The sequence below is a fragment of the Hibiscus syriacus genome, unplaced genomic scaffold (genome assembly GCF_006381635.1).
Source record: "Hibiscus syriacus cultivar Baekdansim isolate YM2019G1 unplaced genomic scaffold, ASM638163v2 tig00110482_pilon, whole genome shotgun sequence".
Taxonomy (NCBI): Eukaryota; Viridiplantae; Streptophyta; class Magnoliopsida; order Malvales; family Malvaceae; genus Hibiscus; species Hibiscus syriacus.
In genome coordinates, this window is record NW_024062758.1 from 3,013,448 (window position 1) to 3,021,651 (window position 8,204).

At 34.5% G+C, this 8,204-nt stretch overlaps 1 pseudogene; it reads right to left on the reverse strand.

The window, feature by feature from the left end:
* Positions 1-1,334: 1,334 nt before the first annotated feature.
* LOC120128994 lies at positions 1,335-7,103 on the reverse strand (annotated as a pseudogene).
* Between the last annotated feature and the right edge of the window lie 1,101 nt (positions 7,104-8,204).

Below are 8,204 nucleotides of genomic sequence, written 5' to 3' on the forward strand. Positions count from 1 at the left end.
TTTCTTTTGCTTGTTCATTCCGAGTACGACACTGAGTGTACTTTTTGTTGGGTTTTCCCTTGTTATCATTTAGTTTTAGGATAGATACTTGACTTAACGGAGTAGTTTTCGACCTTTTTTTTATCTCTGTTGGATGAAAATGCAGAGGAACCATGTCCTTGCTGGTGGTGTTACTATCAAAATGAAATGTTAACTCATGAGGGTAAAGCGCTTCACAGGCAAAACCATCAAACACGTCAGTGACGCACTTCTTCTCTTTGGATTAATTAAGCTATTTATCCTACCTCGGTAACCCGGTAGAATATACTATGAAACAAATTATTAAAGGCTCCTAAACATTGGTCTGAGAGGTTCATAAAAGGCAAAATTCCCAAATGAATACCGTGCTTTGCCCTATTTTGTTTATTTCTAGCTACAGTACTTACTATAGCCGAAGCAGGCTAAAAGGATTATATGATCATCATCTGTTATTCATTGTCACGAAACGTCAGCAGTTGCAGCTCTTGCTAACAAATAAATAACAAGGGTAACCCAAATAAGGTATATTGTAACATTCATTTTTGAAAAAAGAAATCACAAATAATATTAATAATGCATTGAAAAAAATAGCTAGGGTTAATTGTTTCAGACATCCTTCAACTATAGTCGAGATTCTAAATTGGTTCCTCTAGTTAAGCATCAAGTATATTAGTATTGCATCTAACATATTAAATCCACATACAATAGTTTATTAATCATTTTACTTTGTATGTTTATGAAATTTAATTTATTATATATATTTTAAAAATTATATATATATAATACTTATATTTAAATTATAAAATTACATCATTTTATTGTATTAAACAAAACAAGGATATATTTAATAAACTTTGAATTAGACCTTACACTGTTAGTTGAATAAATTTGACTTTTATCAAATTAATTTAAGTCGATTTAAGATTTGAAATCCATGAGATATTTCAAAATTCGAATTATACCAAATTTAGAATCATTTTAGATTTATATCATCTAAATTTGTCTGTTAGGTGATATCGGTTAGATTATCAAACATATGGTTAGATAATTTTAAGTTTGACCCAATCTTAATTTTAATCATTTTAATATCAATATTAATTTATTATGATAAAACAAAACTGAATTATATATAAATTCATAATAAATTGAAGGAATAAAATATAATTAAATTCAAGTACAAACCAATTAACGATTATATTCATTTAAAATCCAATTTATTTGCGTCCTACTTGTAATACAATTCCATTGTTCTTACCCCTTAACGACTTTGCCTGCTAGTTGCTTCATATCCCCGCATGTTATCTGTTCCAGCTTATTCTGTCGTTATTTTTTTACCTTAAATCTTCTATGCTGGTTTACAATTTTTTTACCTGCGGTCCAAACTTGAACTGCTGAAACGAGAGACTACACGATATTACAACAAGAGAAAGGCAATGGCTGACCCATTTCCTTCACAGCCTTCTTTACGTATACATTTTGTATGGTAGTAAGCAATATAATCTTTGAGGATGATGTCGATTTTGGTTGAGGTGGGCGGTTCTGATGTGAACTTGTTTTGTTTTGTTCAGCCGTTTTCCTAAAAGTGAAAAAAGCCTCATTACCTAAACAAAACACAATTTGCATTCGAAATATAGAAAGCTAAAACGATCCAAAGCTATTGACTTACCAAAGAATAGGAAGCTAAATTCCAACGGGGCATGTCGGGCCTCCAGTGCCGGCATACATACCGATGGTCCCCTGACCGGACAAATACCTGAATTGAGAGGCACAAATCATTTTCATAACTGTAATGATAGAGTTAATAAACCAACAGGAGTAGTTCTCCGACTAATAAATATCCTACCCGGGTATTTGGCAGTTGAAGGATGGCATATCTAATGCACTATTTGCAGAAAGTAAGGTTGAGAGAATCCAATTATTGTTAGCAGAAGAAGCTGAGACTGAACCATCCTTCTCTACAACGGCATTGGGAAAAGCCGAGTTATCTCGCGGGAGATGCAAAAGGACTATCGGGAAGGTTGTGCTCCACGCTGCAATTAGTTACAAAAGATGTTATATTTTACAATCCCTTGATTGGATATCAATCCATGAAGATCAGACAAAGGAACTAAATGTTTACCTTTCTGTTAAATCACCACCTTCACACTGAGGGCTCTCCTTGTCTCTACCATTCTCTTCAGTATCGGATAATTCTTTACCAGCAGAACTAGCAGTACTGGCTGTTTGTTTCTCCACAACGATGACCGATATAGCTGGCATAGGGCTAGAACAATTCTCTGCAATAGGGGATTGCAAATGGGTTACTGATTGCAGTATAAACATATGTTCATATGATCTAAGCAGAGTATTTGTACTAGATTACAAGCGATTGTAGTATTTGAATGGAGGGTACCTTGTGGAGCTCCCTGGTTGCTCTGAAATTGAGGAAGTACAAGAGACTGGCCGTAAAAGGTCGGTGATGAGGCAGGCGACGGAATGGGACTTCCACTAGAAAAGCCCCTCTGATGTTGATTCTTAACATCAAGGAGTCGCAGACCCATCAGCCTTCTATTTTGAAGCTCAAGGGCTTCCTGCAAATCAGTTTGCTCCTCCAATTTTCTCCTCAATAACATGTCCTGGGCATTGTAAAACATCCTTGCTCCTAATTGAACACGCATATTCTTAGTCATAATGTATAATAGACAAAGAAAACAAATGTGGGTCGTCAATGGTTTCATTGGCTTCAGCTTACCATGCTGAAGATCAAATGGTTCTCTGGAATCAAGGTCAGTATGGGTTCCACATGGAGAGAACTCTCCTCTTTCCATTTGTTGCTGTGGCTGCTTCCTGCAAGACAACAAATAGCATTATTAAAAGATCAAAGATCAAGTAAGCAATGCAGTGGAAAATATAGCTTCCTAAATGTTAAGAAAGATTGCCTATACTTATCTGGGATTTTTCCTTTCTCCTTGTAAGGCTTCACCAAAACTCGAGCATCTCAAACGAAATGAGGGTTTCCTTTAGCCATAATCATCCTCACCGTCTCAGGATAAAGGAAAGTAACAAACCCAAACATCCTCTTTTGCTGGTATGCTATCCTCACATCTTGAACAGTTCCGTAAATACTTCGTGAAGAAACCAAATAGTTTTTTTTAGCAATTAAGTCCATATTTACAACCTAATGAAGTACAGCATATTAAAAGTCAGCACCGAAAACGGTATATTAATGTATAATTCGGTGCAAAGGTCAAAAGAAGCACACAATTGTTGAAATTTGTTAAATGGTATAATCATAATTTAGTCATTGTAATTTAGGGTATTTACAAATTAGTCTTTAAGCTTCAACTATAAATACCTTAGTTTATTTAGCTTCAAAATCGTCCAAATCATTCTAGTTTTCTCCCAATACTAGAGAGTTTCTTGAGAGTTGTTTTCTCCTTTTTTTATCAAGAGATAATTATCATTATTTTCTCTTTAGTAGATTGAGAGAAGTTGTAATTCATATTTTCTCATAGTGAAATTATTCTACCGTTGCCCGTGATTTTTACATATATTATTTAGGGGTTTTCCACGTAAACGTTGTGTCTCTTTTATCTTCATTTTTATTTTCTCAAATTATCAGTTGCGATTTTGCTCTATCCGATAGTCGTTTTCCGCAACAATTGATATTCGAGCCAGATTAGAGTGTGTAATATCTACTTATTATCTTTGTGATTGCCACCAAAAGGTGAATCCTCCAACATAAGAAAGTAAGAAGATATTACCTATTTTTTGAAGGTTCTAGAGAACTATTCACGATAGTGAAATAGTGAGAGCTATCCGTAATAGAAGCTATGGCAATGAAATTTGATATTGAAAAATTCAATGGGAGAAATTTCTCATTATGGAAATTGAAGATGAAACATTGAGGAGAAGAAGACAGCTAAAGAGATATGAGATAAAAAAATCCAGGAAATGCAAATTCTTAGGGTATGTTGATAGAGTAAAGAGGTATCGCTTATGGGATCATACTGCCCGCAAAGTGATCATCAACAGGGATGTTAAAACAATTTTTCTTCGTGAAAATATTGAAGAAGAGATTTACATGCTTCAGCCTGAAGGTTTTGAAGAAGAAAAAAAGAATAACTTGTTTTGTAGGTTGAACAAATCTCTGTACGATCTAAAGCAGGCGTCGAGGTGTTAGTATAAGAGATTTGATTCCTTCATTATGTGTCTTGGATACAACAGAATTAATGCAGACTCTTGTGCTTATTTCAAGACGTTTGGTGATAACGATTTTGTTATATTACTGTTGTATGTGGATGACATGTTGGTTGCAGAACCCAACAAAGATCATATTAAAGAATTGAAGGCACAACTAGCTAGGGAATTTGAAATGAAGGACTTGGAATCAGCAAACAAGATTTTAGGGATGCAAATTCACCGAGACATAAGTAATAGGAAAATTTGGCTTTCACAAAAAAATTACTTGAAAAAGATCTTGACACGATTCAACATGCAAGATTGTAAGTCAATTTCTACTCATCTTCCTATTAACTTCAAATTATCCTCTACTATGAGTCCTAGCAGTGAAAAAGAGAGGATGGAGATGTCTTGAGTGTCGTATACATCGGCAGTGGGAAGTTTAATGTTCGCTATGATATGCACAGACCAAATATTGCACAAGCAATGGGAGTGATTAGTCGGTACATGACGAATCCAGGCAAAGAGCATTGGAATACAGTGAAGAGGATCCTCAGATACATCAAAGGGACCTCAAATGTTGCATTATGTTACGGAAGATCAAACTTACTAATCAATGGGTATGTAGATTCTGACTATGCAGGGGATTTGGTTAAAAGCAAATCTATTACAGGAGATGTGTTCAAAATTACTAGTGGAGCTGTAAGTTGGGTTTCAAAATTACAGTCAGTTGTGGCTACGTCAACAACAGAAACAGAATATATAGCAGCTACACAAGCCAGTAAAGAAGTAATTTGGTTGAAGATGCTATTGGAGGAGCTTGGGCACAATCAAGAGTATGTATCTCTGTTTTGTAACAGTCAAAGCATCTTGCATCTAGCAAGGAATCCAACATTTCATTCAAGGACAAAGCACATACGAGTTCAATACTATTTCATTCGTGAAAAGGTGGAAGAAGGGACGGTAAATATACAGAAGATCCATATCAAAGACAACATAGCAGATTTCATGACAAAGGCAGTAAATGCTGATAAATTTATTTGGTGTCGATCCTCTTGTGGCCTGTCAGAAGTATAAACAACATGATGGTACAAGGTAGAAAGAATGGTGTGAAGATATAATTGTTTTAATCAAATATTTAAGTGAGAGATTGTTAAAAGTCACCACCGAAAACGGTACATTAATGCACAATTCGATGCAAAAGTCAAAAGGAGCACACAATTGTTAAAATTTGTTAAATGGTATAATCACAATTTAGGCATTATAATATAAGATATTTATAAATTAGTCCTTAAGCTTCAATTATAAATATCCTAGTTTATTTAGTTTCAAAATCATCCCAAATCATTCTAGCTTTCTCCCAATACTAGAGAATTTAAAGAGTTTCTTAAGAGTTGTTTTCTCTTTTTTTTATCAAGAGAGAATTATCATTGTTTTCTCTTTAGTAAATCGAGAGAAGTTGTAATTCTTATTTTATCATAGTGAAATTCTTCTACCGTTACTCGTGATTTTTATCCTATATTATTTAGGTGTTTTCCACATGAATTTTATGTCTATTTTATTTCATTTTTATTTTCTCAAATTATCAATTACAATTTTTCTCTATCCTATAACCGTCTTCCGCAACATAACATACAACAAAAAAAAACCTGAAATAATTCGACACATCATCCTCTCTGAAAGTGCTATAACTGGGAAAGTTAAGTATATCTGCCTTGATGCTGGGTTTACCATTCCTGCTTCATCCTTTATCGAAAACCCGTTCCTTTCGAACCTGAACGGTTGAACTTGTTCATATCATTTTGTTATTGAAGAACTAACTTCATGCACTTTGGGGAGTAAGGAAAAGGAGGAGAACCAATGAGCTGAGAAGTAGCAGTTAACCTTTGTTGCCGAGCTGATTTAGATCCAAGTAATTCATGGCACTGGTCCATCATCTCAATCTTGTTAGGTGACCCAACAATGTTGTTGTCACCTTCAGCAGCAGCAACTGAACCAGTCTCCCCAACCCCACCATGGATAAATATGCAATTATTCCCATTTTTACAGTACCCCCTTGCAAAACACAAGCAGTGTCTCCACCAAAGCCCTGAAGCCGGGTCATCAGCTCCTAAAACATCACTCCTGTGACAGGAGCTGCTTCCTCAGTATGAAGGGAAACCCATGGAGTCAGTGCTGCCACAAGCATCCGCAGATGAATAAAACGACAATTCAGGTGCTTGTGTGTAGAACAAATCATGGTTTTGTGAGCTCTCGTTGAGAAAAGATAGTTGGTCTTGAAGTTGAAACTCATCAACCATACCAGTGGCTACTCCATTTCCATGGAAAGGTAAAAAAGCATTCAAAGACTAATTGCTTGGATTGATTAACTCATCATGCCAAGAAAAAATGGAAGTGTTGGTAGGGATGGAGAGAAATGGGAGATTGACTGCACTGCTCCCTAGGAGCCTGGAAGAACATGAGCTTTGCCTTGAAATTAAAGAAGAAGGGTTAGTAGGAAGACCAAGGTCCTTTTTTGCCTTGAGAATCAGCGAGTGAAGTAAAGCTTCGGGACCAAAAGCCAAACGAATCATCTCCTTCTCCCCATGATCTTGAATCAGCAGTAGACCCATGATTCTGGACGCATTTTCTGGTTCCAAGCTTTGGATTCTGGAGAGCACGATTCTAGTTGCTTCATAACCATCCATAATGAAGAGAGCTCTCACCTACCCCCAAAGCTCTTCAACTATTTGTTTAGCTACTGAAAGTTCCTTTTTTATTTTTACAAGTAAAACTTCTTTCTCAACCACACAAACTCAACCCACCAACTTGTCAACAGTTAGAGCAGTCAGTGTCTCCTGCAAGAGAAAAGGAAAGCAAAAAAAAAAAGGTTAAAATTTTTATAGAAAAGAAGGGAAAAGAGAGGCATCAAAAAGAGTATTCCCGTGAGGAGAAAAGATGGTGGTTGAATTTCTTTTGAAAGAAGAACAATCCTTTATTCCTTTCTTGTTCTTTCTTTATGGGTTAATATTGAAAGAGAGAGAGAGAGACAAAGAGTGACACCAGGGCCGGCTCTAGGCAGGTATAAGAGGGCACCCGCCCAGGCCTATAATTTTAATTTATATTAATTTATTATATTTTAATAAATTAAACCCATAAATATTAATATATTGTTTTTTTAATTAATACAAAAGGGTCCATAAACTTATTTTTTATTGACTTATTGTTCTCATCATAACGTTAAAATTTATATTAATATACTAAATTAGAAGTAGGGCCTATAAATATTAATAAATTAAATTATAAACAGAGCCTATAAATTTATTTTTTATTGATTTATTGTTCTCATCATAACGTTAAAAACTAAATTAATCATAATGTCAATTTTGAAATTATAGAAATAAGGGGTTCGAAGCTAGTATATATATTGCTAAAAGTCTTGCATTAGATATGAACATGGAGCCAATTTTTTCGATTAAGCGTCGTATTTTTAGAAAAAGACAATTTGATGATAATGACTATGATGAAGAAATGCAATTAGCAGAGGAGTCTTTTAAAGTTAATTATTTTTTTTTTGTTGATATGGCTGTCGTTTCTTTGAAAAATTGATTTGAGCAGTTAAAGATTTTTGAAAATTATTTTAGATTTTTAATTGATTCTACAAGGTTGAAGCCATTGGATGACAATACATTAAAAGAATGTTGTAATAATTTTAAGATTATTTTTTCTCATAATAATTTGTCGGATGTTGATGCAGAGATTTTTATTCTGAAATGCATGTGTTGCAATTGACTTTGCTAAATAGATTCATGTCAGTGTTTAAAGTTCTTGAGTTTGTTAAAGCTAGAGATTGTTATCCTAATTTCCAATTGCTTATCGAATCTTATTAACAATGCCGATAACGGTAGCATCCGCGGAAAGAAATTTTTCAAAGCTGAAATTATTGAAGAGTTACTTGAGGTCAACAATATCACAAGAAAGATTGAATGAGCTAGCTATGTTATATATTGAGAAAAATATGTTGGAAAGCATTGATGTTGACAATA